This window comes from Emys orbicularis, chromosome 4, assembly GCF_028017835.1.
Source record: "Emys orbicularis isolate rEmyOrb1 chromosome 4, rEmyOrb1.hap1, whole genome shotgun sequence".
NCBI lineage: Eukaryota > Metazoa > Chordata > Testudines > Emydidae > Emys > Emys orbicularis.
The window spans coordinates 118,506,887-118,520,315 of record NC_088686.1 but is presented as its reverse complement, the minus strand read 5'-3'; the positions used below and the strand labels follow the sequence as shown (position 1 = coordinate 118,520,315).

Genomic DNA, 13,429 nt, shown 5'->3' with positions numbered 1-13,429 from the left:
GCCTCTGTAAGAGGTTTAGGCATCAGCCCTCTTTGCTACTCAGCACTTCTTCAGCTTTCCTTTTTTCTTCCATCCTTGCTCCTTTCCTCCACTGCCACTTGGGCCAAACCTCCGCAGTCGTCGTCCTGGTTATGATTTTCAGAGGCACTGAGCTGTCCAGCCCAAGCAGCCTGCCTTCCCTTCAGCATGCTACACCAGCAGGAGGCCAGTGTACTCAGGCTCTATAGTGCCAGGGTCCCCCTCCTTGTGCTGCAGTAATGGAGATTTTTTTTCAAAGAGCAGGTTGAGGGGAATCTGTTGTCCCCAGTGCTTCCACTGCCCCTTCAGCTTTCTACTGTCATCCAGAGTTTCCTTTCAGGGATCCCTTTGGAATGTCTCCTCTGACCTTTGCACAATAGCACCATATACCCTGTTGTCAGTTCTCTCTCCACTTGCAAATACCTGTGACCAGGATTTTATGTGCCAGACCATTATGTTGCTGCTACATTTAGGAATGTGTATAGGGCCAGGTTATCAGTGCTCTGATGTCCATGCAGAAGTGAAGGAACAACCTGGAAGTCCGTCTGGAAGGGAGGAGGAGTGGGGAAGCTGTTGCCCTGCTCTCCTTAGGACTACTTCTGGGCTTCCTCTGGCATTTGCAGCAGCCCATAGGGTGACCAGATCAGAGAGATAAAATATCGGGATGCGGGGGGGGGGGTAGGGGAGCAAAAAAAAAAAAAGCAGTTTCGCTGCACACAGAGGGGCCGGGGCCGGGGCCGGGAGCGCAGTGCGGAGGCTGCTCCAGCCCTGCAGCCCGCGGGGCAGTGCGGTGGGTCCGGGCGGGGGCAACGCGGAGCGGGCAGGGGTCGGGTGGGCGGCGTGGGGGCTGAATCCCCGCTGCTGCCGGGGAGCCCCGCGCCTCTTCCTCCAGGCGCCGCCCCCCCCCCCCAGGCTTGCGCCGCCATGCAGCTGCAAGCCTGGGAGAGAGGAGGAATGCCGCGTGGTTGGGGAAGAGGCGGGGCCAGGGCAGGGTTTTGGGGAGGGAGCCAATGGGGGAAGGAGGGGGGCGGAGCCGGGGCAGGGGGGGGGGCAAGAGTCCCTCCGGGAGGGCAAAATTTCTTGTTTGCTCAGTGTCCTGACCAAACATCGGTCAGGACGCGGGACAAAGAAGCAAATATCGGGACAGTCCCGATAAAATCGGGACATCTGGTCACCCTAGCAGCCCATGTGGAGCAAATGAAGTCCATCTCTGCTTTTTTGCCTGTTGTTGTTTGGCCTGGCCCGTAGCTATACTCCCTCCACTTTCCTATTTGCCCTTGCATGAGGGCAGTGGCAGCCATCTTTCCTTTCCCTTGTTGCTGTGGGAGAGGAGATGGGTCAGTTAACTTTGTCAAGTCAAAAAACACCCTAAAATCTTCATCCTTTCTGGCAGTGCTGAAGAGTAAGTTTAATAGCTAATGCTGCAGTGTAGTTCCAGCTGATCCCTCAGTGTTTATGGTCAGACTTGCCTCATTCCTACATACTAACTTGATTTGCAGTTCTGTTTTAATCTTGGGAAAACTCCAATAGCCAATGCACCCCAGGGAATTCCTTCTAAGTATTGAATGTAAACAATCCCTTTATATTTTTTTGAAGCTCGGGCAGTACGGACAGTGAAGAAAGTACAGACTCTGAAGAAGAGGATGGAACAAAACAAGACTTGTTTGAATCAAATACCAATACAGAAAACAAAATGGAAGTGGACTTAAATGAACGTAGGTGGTTTTCATCCTACTGCCTCCATCTGCTTAGATTACCTGATGGAGGAATTAGATTGCAAGTTATCAGTGTGGGAAAATGTAATGGTCATTCAGTTAAGTGGTAGAGCACAGTTCAATTTTGTCTTCCTTACCACTTTATTGAGGTCCCTGCAGTTTAATATCTCACCTTTGCAACAAGATATTTTCTGAGTAAAGTCCTCATAGCAGGATGTGAGTGTTGTCAAGTATGAGCACCTCAGGTGCCTGGCTGAGTCAGACACCTGATAGTGTAGGCTCTCTGTGAGCTAGGAGGTGAAAACATTTCTATTTATAAAATGGGTTTGTTTTTTTTTTAAAGAAATTGTTTTTCCTCCAAAAGGGATGTGTAGTTTAAACAAGTTTGAATCTGTTTAAAACTGATAAAAGCTTTGGAGACCATCAGTCTAAACCATTTGATATCTTCACTGAAACTAGTGAAAGTAAAAATTTGGCTGTGAGCAGAAAATATGTACCTGTTTCAGACAAACTTTTACTCCATGCTGGTTCTTTTTTAATAGTTTTACACAGGAGCCAACAAGTGACGGGCTGTAGATACAGGCAGTTAATGTTTTAAGGCATTAGACTTCTAGGGGTTCTTAAGCCTGGTCTGAACACACAGTTGTACCTGTTTTACTAAAGGCACGACTTTATTTTATACTGATTTAGTAAAAGTGGTGCAATTTTGTTTGTAGATAATCATATCAGTTTAAACATGGCTTAGGTCAGTTTGGGTCGCATCAGTAAATTCACAGGTGCAAGCTAAACCGATATAACCTCTTTTAAATTGAGAGTCCACACATACAAGTTGCACTGGTTTAATAAAACTGATTTAAATTAAACCAGTGCAACTTCTGTGTGTAGAAAAATCCTGAGCGTTTTTTATATTGATTATAAGGAATTATAAAAACAAAACAAAATGAGGGTTTTTTCCCCCTCTTTTTTCCTTTTATCAGATTGGTGTCCCTGGCATCTGTGTCTCCAACAAGTTTTGATCCTTGTGGATATCCTCCCATATCTGTCTAGATTGGGATTTCCTATTAACATTTTAGTTAGTCACAGAGCTTCCTTTTCAGCCTGTTTTATGTATGTAAATGCTAATGAAAACAAGTATTTGCTTATGGGAAGATGAAGTACCTTGAATGAGTACTCTAAGTTAGAGACCTATTTTCAAAATAAACTTGCTCCAAAATTTAAAATTCTAATGGGAAGAATTTTAAAATGTTAAGTCCTCATTTGTTTTTTGCAACAAACTTTGCAGCACTGTGCTAGTGAACTGATTAATTTATTTTCTTTGTTAAAGCTAAGAAAAACACACATAGTAAACAGAAGCTAAACCGTGAGAACAACACTCAGTTTTAAAAAACTTTCAATTTTAGAAACAGGTGTTGACAGTAACAAATACATATTTTTTTCTGTAAAATGTTGGACTATATTAATCCCTGGTGTAACTCCATTAAATTATTTTTAATTTTAAGTGTCATTTGGTAGATTGGCTTGATTGCAGAATGCCATGAGTTATAGTGGTATTTTGCTCTAGCTTCATAGACCAAATTAATTTTGTATTTGTGAATTGCATTCAGTTTCTAACTTTGCATAGTGTATGCCAGGGGTAGGCAACCTATGGCAGGGGAACCAAAGGCGGCACGCAAGCTGATTTTCAGTGGCACTCGCATTGCTCGGGTCCTGGCCACTGGTCCGGGGGGCTCTGCATTTTAACTTAATTTTAAATGAAGCTTCTTCAACATTTTAAAAACCTTATTTACTTTATATAGAACTTAACTCTTGTTCTATATTATAGACTTATAGAAAGAGACCTTCTAAAAACGTTAAAATGTATTACTGGCACACGAAACCTTAAATGCTCTTCTATATGTACATTATGTAAGCCCTATTATAATTAGGGAGTTTGCAGTGTTTCAGGATAGCTATATGTGCATGTATAGAGTCATAATGTATTAACAAAAGTGAATTATATCAATTTCTAAATACCTTAACATTGAAATTGTCACTGTTTCTAGCACCGAACTGGTCGGCTAACTTTGATGTACCCATGGAAACTGCACATGGTGCCAATTTGGATTCTGTTGGGTCTGATGTATGGAGCACAGAAGAACCTATGCCATGAAAAGAAACTGGCTGGGCTTCTTTTTCAGAGTTTACATCTTCTCTAAGGTAAAATAATTTTATTATTCTTCAGCCCAGGCTACCAACTGCCAATGATAATGGAAGCTGGTATTAGTCCCTTTCAGTGGGCATATGCATGTCTTTTGCAGAAGTGTTTGCATAATACATTAAGGAGTTCTGCTTTAAACATAATTAGTGTTACTTGTAGTTTGCTGTACCATGTTGTTGGGGATTTTTTGTGGAGTTAAAAGGTATATTGTGCGTAAGGGCGTCATCTACTCTACAACTATAATCTACTCAGGAGACCCAGATACGGTCCATTTCTGGTGTAGATGGTATCTAATCATATATGTCTTGCTAATCAATTTGGTTGATTGCTAGGATGTTTGGGTCCTAGCCACACTTTATTTTTTTATATGCTTTTTTTTTTTTTTTTTTTAAATAAGTGGACAATGGCTGTAGATTGGGCCTAAGTGACACATGCAGCTGTTTAATGTGGAATAAATTGAAAGACTCTGATGGCTCTGTTTTGTGATGTAAAAAAAATAGTTTTGTATATGTCTGAAAATCCATCCACTCCATGAAGCCCATGGTGACTTGCTTAGACAGTCCCATAGTACTTTGAAGTGCTTGGCACTTTTTTGCTGTGTATTGGTTTACGTCAGAAATAGTCAGAGCCCTAGGTATAATGAGATTGTAGCCATGTAAATATCCCCATCAATGTGAATCTTTAAAAAATTGCCAAATTATTGTGCTCCAGAATGTACTTGTTCATGTAGGGCTGGTCTACACTTGAAACACTACAGCAGCACAGCTGCAGCGCAACAGCTGCCCCGCTGTAGCACTTCAGCGTAGACACTGCCTACAGCAACAGCAGTGGGAGGGGTTCTCCTGTCGGCATAGGTAATCCACCTCACTGAGAGGTGGCAGCTAGGTCGACTGAAGAATTTTTCCATTGACAGATTGTTAGCTACACTGGGGGTTAGGTCAGCTTAACTGCGTTGCTCAGGGTTAGCTGGGTTGACCTAACTTTGTAGTGTAGACCATGCCTTTAGTCTCTTGCCTGCATGGTTGGTGAAGATAATATTCAGAATATAAATCAATTAAACAGATGCAGTGATGTCTGCCTGAGTCTGCAGCTGCCCTGAAGCAACTGGTCCAAGAGATGTGAACTGCACCATTCATCTCCATTGGGTTGTTATAATGAAGTCTCATATCATTTCAAATGTCACCGTTACAGCTCTTCAATGCAATGCCCGAAATGGGGGCAGGGTGCAATTGGCAGCTAGCTTGTCAAGAATTACTGGTGTCAGGACCAAGTAATTCAAACTGCCCTCCCAAATTTAAAATGAACTCTGCTCATAGATGATGGGAAAGAGATGTATTCCCTCTCGGTAACAAGTGTCCAACTATTTAATAGGTAACAAAACCCCAAACTGTTCCTTACCTACCTGCCAATATCTGTATTATTTCCTGTAGCTTCTGCAATGCAATTAAACATTAACAGTACCAAAATCTACAGCACATTTCAAAATTGAAAATTTGGGGGCAGTGTACAATAAATTGAATTTAATATCAAATTAAATAACACAAGGGATATTGTCTGACCTGGACTGCTTGGAAGTAAAAATGAACAGTGCTGCATAATTTAAAGGTTTCTGCTGCAGTTTTGGGGTCCCAGTCCCTACTGTGTAAATTGCATCTTGTGCCCTTGGAATAGTAAAGGAACGAACCCACTATTGTTTCAAATTCACTTCAAAATGAGACCTTAATTCTGCAGTTGATAGCATGTGGGTGGACTGCTATCCTGCATGGAGCATTGCCTTTTATGGGACTTAAACGCATGCTTTCATGAATAGGGATATTTTTGCTGAATCAGGGCAAGAAATCATTTGCAACTATTTCAGATTGGAAGTGGCAGAAATGTGGTGTCTGTTTGGGGTTCTGTGGGATGTATACATTTTGAGATCTTAATCCAGATACCAATGGACAAGCATCCATGTTATAAAGACCACCTTTGTGGTTGATCAACCTCGTTGGCAGAGACGGCATTGATTTGATTTGGATATAGAGATTGAGCAACCCTCTTGCCCAGATACCATTTCCTTGAAAGGGACAATATATAGCTGAAAATATATTTTAAAAGGAAACTGAAAGGGGCAAAAAAATTAGGCTTGTCCTTTTTATCCAATGCTCCCTTCTCTCACACACATGCGCGCTCTTCATGATAGTAAACCAGGAAATCTTAATTCTGGCTCTTCCTAACTTTTTAGTGCTTGACTTTGCATCCTTAAAATTCGTTTAACATTTCTTGGATGAGTTTTAGTATAGTTGATTTCAGTAGGATTCTGGAGTTGATAGTATTCACAGAAATAGAAACATTATTTTAAAAGGTTCTGGTTGCATGTGAGCAAATTTCATTTTAACGTTTAGAAATCTTTTTCCAAAATGTAATTCACTTTCATTTGTATTTAAGTTCGAAAGAGTCTTTAAGAAGTAATTCTCCTGTGGAAATGGAAACAAACACAGAACCAATGGATCCCCTGAGTGCAAATGTATCTGCACTTGCAACACAGCCAGAGGGTAAGTGCACTGAAATTACTCAAATTATGTGCAAATGAATAACTTAGAAGCAGAGTGGCTTAAATGAGTAGCGCATTGGACTTCCTGGTTCTACCACGGGCTTCCTGGGAGATCTCGGGCAAGTCATTTCCCCTCTTAGCACCTCTGTTCCCCCATTGGTAAACTGAGGGTAAGGATATTGACCTCTTCTGAAACGAGTTTTGAGATCCATGGAAGAAAAGCACTGTATAAAAGCAAGCTATTAGTGTTAATATTAACTTTACTTTTTATTACTCAGTGAGACTTGGGCAGAACTTTAGTTAATTAAGATGGCCTTCATCCTCTTGAGTCTTTGGATGCAGCAGTGAACAGTCTGTGTGCCCTTCTCTCCCTCCAGTCATCTAGCTTTTCCAACACATGCTCAAAGTGGATTAAAAATTACCAGATCAAACCCATGTTACCCCACTTCCCAATTGCATTGTTAATGAACATAACAAGTGCTGGAAGTCCAGGATCTTCAGACCTAACTATATGGGCTTGTCTGCGTCGGAAACTTACCAGGATACCTGTACCAGTATGATAATACCAGTATAACTCCCCATGTGAATACTCTTGTTCCAGAATAAGTGTCAAAATGGGGAGTTATATCAGTAAATTTCCCTGTGTGGACAAGCCCTAACTAAGAGCTGTAGCTGCTGCAAATTACCTACATTGCTAATTGATTTGGAAAATGAAAAGATTATTATGAAACTTGTATGTTTTCTTCAGTAGCTATTAAATATTTTAAAATATTTGATTACTCTGTGTGTATGTATATTATTTATATATATATACACACACACACACACACACACACACACACACAGAGCGCGCGCGCTGAGGATGCAGAAAATTGATATTTTACCTGCCATGTGGGATTTGCAAAGTAAACAAAACTACAGGGAGATTATGTATGATTACAGTAGACATTATCCGCCTACACATCCTCACTGATTTGTACTTGCTCATTAACTATAAAAATCATTAGCAATATCCTAATTTGTTTCACTGTATCAGCCCAAGGAAGTGTTGCTATGGAGGCCAGCTCAGATGGAGAAGATGATGTGGAAAATGCAGACAAGGTAACTGAGACAGTAATGAATGGCAGCATGAAGGAAACACTGAGCCTTACTGTAGATGCTAAAACTGAAACAGCTGTCTTCAAAAGGTGAGGAAACCTAGTTCATTTCTCTTATTCACTCAGGGTGTACACATTTTTTTGTTCCTCCTTTAAAAATGTTTTAAATAAATGTTGACTGAGCATTTTATTCAGTCCTTTTGGAAGTATTTCATAGAACTAAGATTTCCAAGACACTAATTAGACATCTGCATTCAGAGATTTTAAACTTAACAGTCTGACTCCAGTTTTCTGTTATCTGAGCTTTCATTCACATGTAAATTTCGATAGAGGTTATGGAGCTAGGTTATGTTCTGCATTGGGACAAAAACAAAACCTTTTGAACTGTTAACCAAATTGTGTTGAGATGTCAGTTTTTAGATTGAAACTTGTTTTTTCAATTCGGGAAGGTTTTGTGTGACCAGGGCTTTTGGGTGAGTGAACTGCTTCTTTGAGTATTGGTCCCTACGTGTCTTCCACTACGTGTCTTCCACTTTCAATTAGTGTCCTTTGGTCCATATATGCACCCGTGCCTTCTGTGTGCTTTCAACCAAAGGAATTTAAGGGTGGAGCGAAGAGGACTGGACTAACTGCCTCTCCAGTTCCTTCTTACTGCCATATGGCCTGGATCAGAATGTCCAGTGTCTGGAGCTTTCCTTCGATTTCTCTGATCTGTAAATATTCCAAAATTTGCTTTTGCCTATAGTTCTTTAAACCACAGGTGTTTTCTCAGTTTCATTGTGAGCCCCGACCACTTTCAATGTAAAGTGCTCTCTTTTGGCCTTGCCACTGCCTTCAGAGTTAGTTTTTTAATAGTTTTATAGCTTTTAGCAGAGTTTTCTAGTTAGATTTCCTACCTCAGGAGACTCCCCTCTTCCCCTCCCCCTCCCATATCCCTTCCAGCACTATGATAATTGTTGCTGCTCTTCTGAGTTTCTTCTAGTTTGATAGTGTATTTCTGATCATGAGGTGTCTAAAACTGAATGCAAAATTGCTTGTGCAATAGCAGCAGAACTGTTTAGAGCGTATATCCCCTTACTGCTACATGATGGTGATGTTTCTCTATCTATAACAAAATTGCAATGACTCTCTTTGGCCAGTGTTTGAGTAAATCGCACATCTAACTATTCTCCTAGTCTATTCCTGTCTCTTTGAATTTTATAGTCCGTTTTTATTTTGACTGGTCCTTATTTTTTGATCCATGCAGCGTGAAGTCAATTACTACTGTTATGGTTCTTTTACCTCCAGCCTAACGGAGGTACTTCCATTCACAAGTACTTTGCTATAGAATTGTGAATTCTGAGAGCCATAGAAGAGTGAAAAAAACAAACTCATTGTAGAAAGATACTTGACTTCTAACCCGCTGAAGGAGACTATATAATTAGACCTGAGCTTCAGATGAAAGTCCCAAAATACCTTTAATTTGAAAGGAAAGTCCCCTAGACTAATAGCATGCCTAGTAAGACAGAGATCAGGTCAATGTGAAAGATGGGAGAGTAGCTTGGAATAGGAAAACATGTAACTTGTAATCCCACAAACCGGGGGAATGTTCCAGAATGCAGTATGGCAAGCTTTGATCAAATCAACTCTCTGACAATTGTAATCATGTACCTTTTCATTCCTTGTAATCCTAATCTGTAAATGTTTCAAAGCAGTGCACAGAATTTTGTGAGAGCAGTAGAACTCCCATTAGAGTCAATATTTGTGTGGCTAAAACCCCATTTGCTGCTTTGGAAAGCTTTGGGATGTGGGGATGTCCAGAAGTAGTGAGGATATAGAAATTTGCATCAGTCCTTCTGGCTTGTTCCTCCTTGAGTTAGGCACTGTATACAAATTCTTACCATATTCTCTCATTTTGAATTTATTTAGGCTGCTGCTGATAGAAAATTGGTATAATGAAATTGACAGGGTCCCAGAGAGACTTGGGTGTTCAGATCAGTCTCCCTCTTTTTCCCTGAACCATGGGAGCGAAACTTGAGATTGCACAAGGGGTTTTCAGTAAATGTATTTAGGGCTTACTTTAGGTCAGCTAATTTATTATTACCAACTGTTGTTTGAATTGAGGTAGCACCTGGAGGCTGTAATCAGAATTGGGCCCTTTTTGTGCTAAAATACACACCTGGGGGTACACACAGTTCCTGCCCCAAAGAATTTTAATTTTAAAGGAGGTATCAAAAACATTTGGGGGAGAAGATGGGGAAAATAGTTATAGGCATGTTTATTTCCAAAGACAAAACAAATACCAGAAATCCCTCTTGGGCATCTGTCATCAGTTGGGGTTGTTTTGTTTGTTTGTTTTTTGGTAGGCATCTTGGGAAAAGTTGCTCTTGAGGAAGGATTTAAAGGAGAACAGAGTAATAGCTTTATGGACTAGTTAGGAAGGGTGTTTCATGCACTCTTTAGTGTTGCTCTTTATGGCAGTGCTTATGGAAGAAACTGATAAATAGGTAACGAAAGCTGACAGAGTCGAGATACTTAAGTTGTGAAGGTCTGTAAAGACCAGAAGTTTGAATTTTAAGCAGTGAAGAAAGGAGAGGAAGTGGAGAGACCCAGAAGTGGGAGAAAATTCTGGCCATGTCACAACCTATCTGAGAGGAGAAGATCCAGACAAGAATTTTAGTGGTATGAAGAAAAAAGGGATTAGCTATGTTAGGGAGTCAATATTAGGAAGATTTGGACATGGCCTGGATGTTGTGCAGGTCTTGAACAAAGGTGGAGTCAAAGCTGACAGCCATATTATGGACCAGTGTGACAGGAAGGATAGCAGGTGTCAGGTGTGATGGAGAACGGGTGGAGTGGGGAGGGCTTTGGAGCAGACAGACTTGAGTTAAGTTTTGGTTATATTACATTTAAGTTAATGGCAAAACATCTAAAAGGAGATGCCAGTTTGGATGGGTGAGCTCTTAGGTGCTACCATAATGCAAACAAATAATAAGGGAGGGAGATGGGTCAGTGGTAGAGAGATGTCAGTATGATTGGCACAGAGGTGGTAGCGGGATCTGAAAGTGTCAGTGAGGTCATCTATAGATGGGATCTTCAGGAAGAAAGGAAGTGGGCCAAAGACAGAGCCTTGTGGGATGGGATACCTGGGTAAAGTGAGATATGAAAGCAGGAGGATCCACTGAAAGAACAACCAAAGTAGTAGGACAACTGGGAGAGGAGAGTCTCTCAAATCTTAAGAGAGAAAAAGGACTTTGTCAGATGACTTACGTCATATGGTGGCAGGTTTACAGTTTGAGAGGTGTGGTGTAAGGTTTGCACTTGAAATCAATGAAAGTGGTTGGCTGACATCTTCTGGGTATGAACATACCCATAACAGAGTAGCTAGAAAAAAAGAACATGTAGCATTGGAGTGCAAATGGGAAGGGCGAAAACTTTTTAATAAATATAGATGTATCCTCCCCACCCCCTCGTAGGCTTCACAACTGTAAGGGAAATTCACACATTTCATGTGTAGTTCTAGCTGAATAAAAACCCTAACCATCTACATAAATGTTTTAGTGCTATGCAACATATGCCAGTTGTACTTTAGCCTCCAAATGAAAAGATGGCTTCTTTAGGAATTTTGAATGAGTAGAGTGTAATACAAGTAAGTGGCTTTATAAAAAGAGAAATATAAGGCTGGTTTTGCTGATGTGCTTTTCCATGGACAAATTTAGTCAAAGTGCTAATTTTGAAAGGAACCTCAAGTCTTTTATACTTTTCTCCTTCTATTTTTTGCATACTTTTGGCTTCAGACTGTTGAAATCCTATTGGTATGTACGGTAAAGGCTGTGATTGTTCTCACTTCAGGCATCAAGCACATTCTTTATTCCCTCCTTGCACTTGTATGTAATCATTGTATTTCATGCATTTTTTCAATCCAGTTTAAGTGTGCAGAACACTGATGTGCTAATGGATGTCTACAGAGTCCAGATTCCCGTACTTTATTTCCATGCTTCAATCATAATTCAAAAACCATTTGCATGTAGTCTGGACCCTTCCCTCAGTCTCCCACTATTGCATGAAATTCCCTACATCCAAAACTGAAGTTAAATTGTAAGCTGCTTTTTATTTAGTGAGGAAGGAAAATTGTCTACCTCGCAAGATGTTTCTTGTAAATATGTGGTGGAGGAGAACATAGAAGCTGTAGAAGAAAATCCTGCTACTCCACAGCCTGATAGCAGCAGTCCAGAACAGAGGTAACCTTATTACAGGCTGCTTTCAAGCCTATTACCAGCTGTTTATAGCATGTTTTTCTAATAGAACTGATCCATATATGTACAATTTCTGGTTCCAGAATCCATTTATCAGCTCTTGGTGTTAAGGGTCTTTTCTGCACACATTAATCTATTCTTTGTACCTGTTTTATGTGCATTCTTATGAGTTGTATTTTTCTATTAGTTTTTTCAGAACTCCAGACATCATTTCCTCTGAAGTATTTCATCCAAATCCCTTTTACCCAGTACTGTGTGTTGTGCTCAGTATACTGTAGCTAAAATGAGTTGTTTCCATTATTTTGCGAGAAAAGGTGGGTAAGGTAGTCTTTTACTGGACAATCTTCCGTTGGTGAAAGACAAGCTTTTGAACTACACAGAGCTCTTCAGCCTGAGACCGATAGAGCAATTCTGTGTAGCTTGAAAGCTTGCATCTTTCACCAGCAGAAGTTGATCCAGTAAAAGATACTACCTCACCCACCTTGTCTTTCTAATACCCTGGGACCAACATGGCTACAACAACACTACAAAGAACACTGTTTTGCAGGCAGTTTATTGGGTTGAAAATATAAAAGGCTTTAATGGTCAAACAATTTCCAAAAGATGGGGAAAACCTTAGTCTTCTCAATTGAAATTAATATTCAGATTCAGTTAGTTGGAAACTGAAGTACCTAACACATTCGGAGGTACTGTAGTGGTGACTGACACTGAATAATGCAAGAAACTGACGTGACTTCACCTAACCTGATGTTGTTTAAAAATGGAGTTAACTTTGGGTGGAATTAACCCCTAAGAGGCAGCACAAGGCTTTATGCACGGCTTATTTTGAGGGCATAACATGACATTGTGATGAATAGGTCTTGTGATGGCCTTACACACAAGAGTGACTAATTCCTTTTGACTTACTGTGGAATATCCTGGAGTCTAGAAGCAGAGAGATACTGGGAAACCTTGAATTTATCACAGAAAGCAGTTTTATCTTTTGACTTCAGACTCTCCATTTAAAATGTGATATACAGCAATTTAATCTGTGGTGTATTTAAATCCACTTTATTCACCTTTTGTTCATTTTGTGAGGTGCTTAAGATATCCATCTTCATTTTGTGTTGTAATAGTCTTTTCAGGATTATATTTTGAACCATGAGTTGATATGGTGGCATAAAATGTAAAACAGTCATTTAGAAAATGACAGTTAATTTTACTCTTAGCTCCTCTGTCCTATCCTGCACAATAAACATGAGCTCACAAATGTTGCAAACATGGAGAAAGGAAAATAGCGCATTATAAATCTTGCTGTTTCAGTTCTCATGGATTGGTGAAAGTGCCAGTAATCCAACATCCCACCTTACTTTATTGTAATTTATCAATTTATGCTGGTAACTCCCATCTTTATAAATGATGATTTTGAATATATTGCTTCTCTGGACAAAACTGTTCAAAACATGTACAAATCATTTGTGTCTTGAAGCATAGTCCCCTTAAATCATTGTGAACCTACCGTCGGTCTCCGGCTCCACGTTCGTGGTTGCCGCCTTTTTGACATGATTTGTCAAGAGAGAGGCGCCAGTCCCCCGTTATCGACATCAGTTCCAGTTACCGATGCCGTGGGAATGATCTCCCTCCTGCCCCGGCAC

General features: G+C 40.5%; 1 pseudogene; it reads left to right on the top strand.

Moving 5' to 3' along the window:
* Positions 1-13,429, top strand: part of LOC135877800 (serine/threonine-protein phosphatase 6 regulatory subunit 3-like) — a 37,467-nt pseudogene that overhangs the window by 23,649 nt on the left and 389 nt on the right.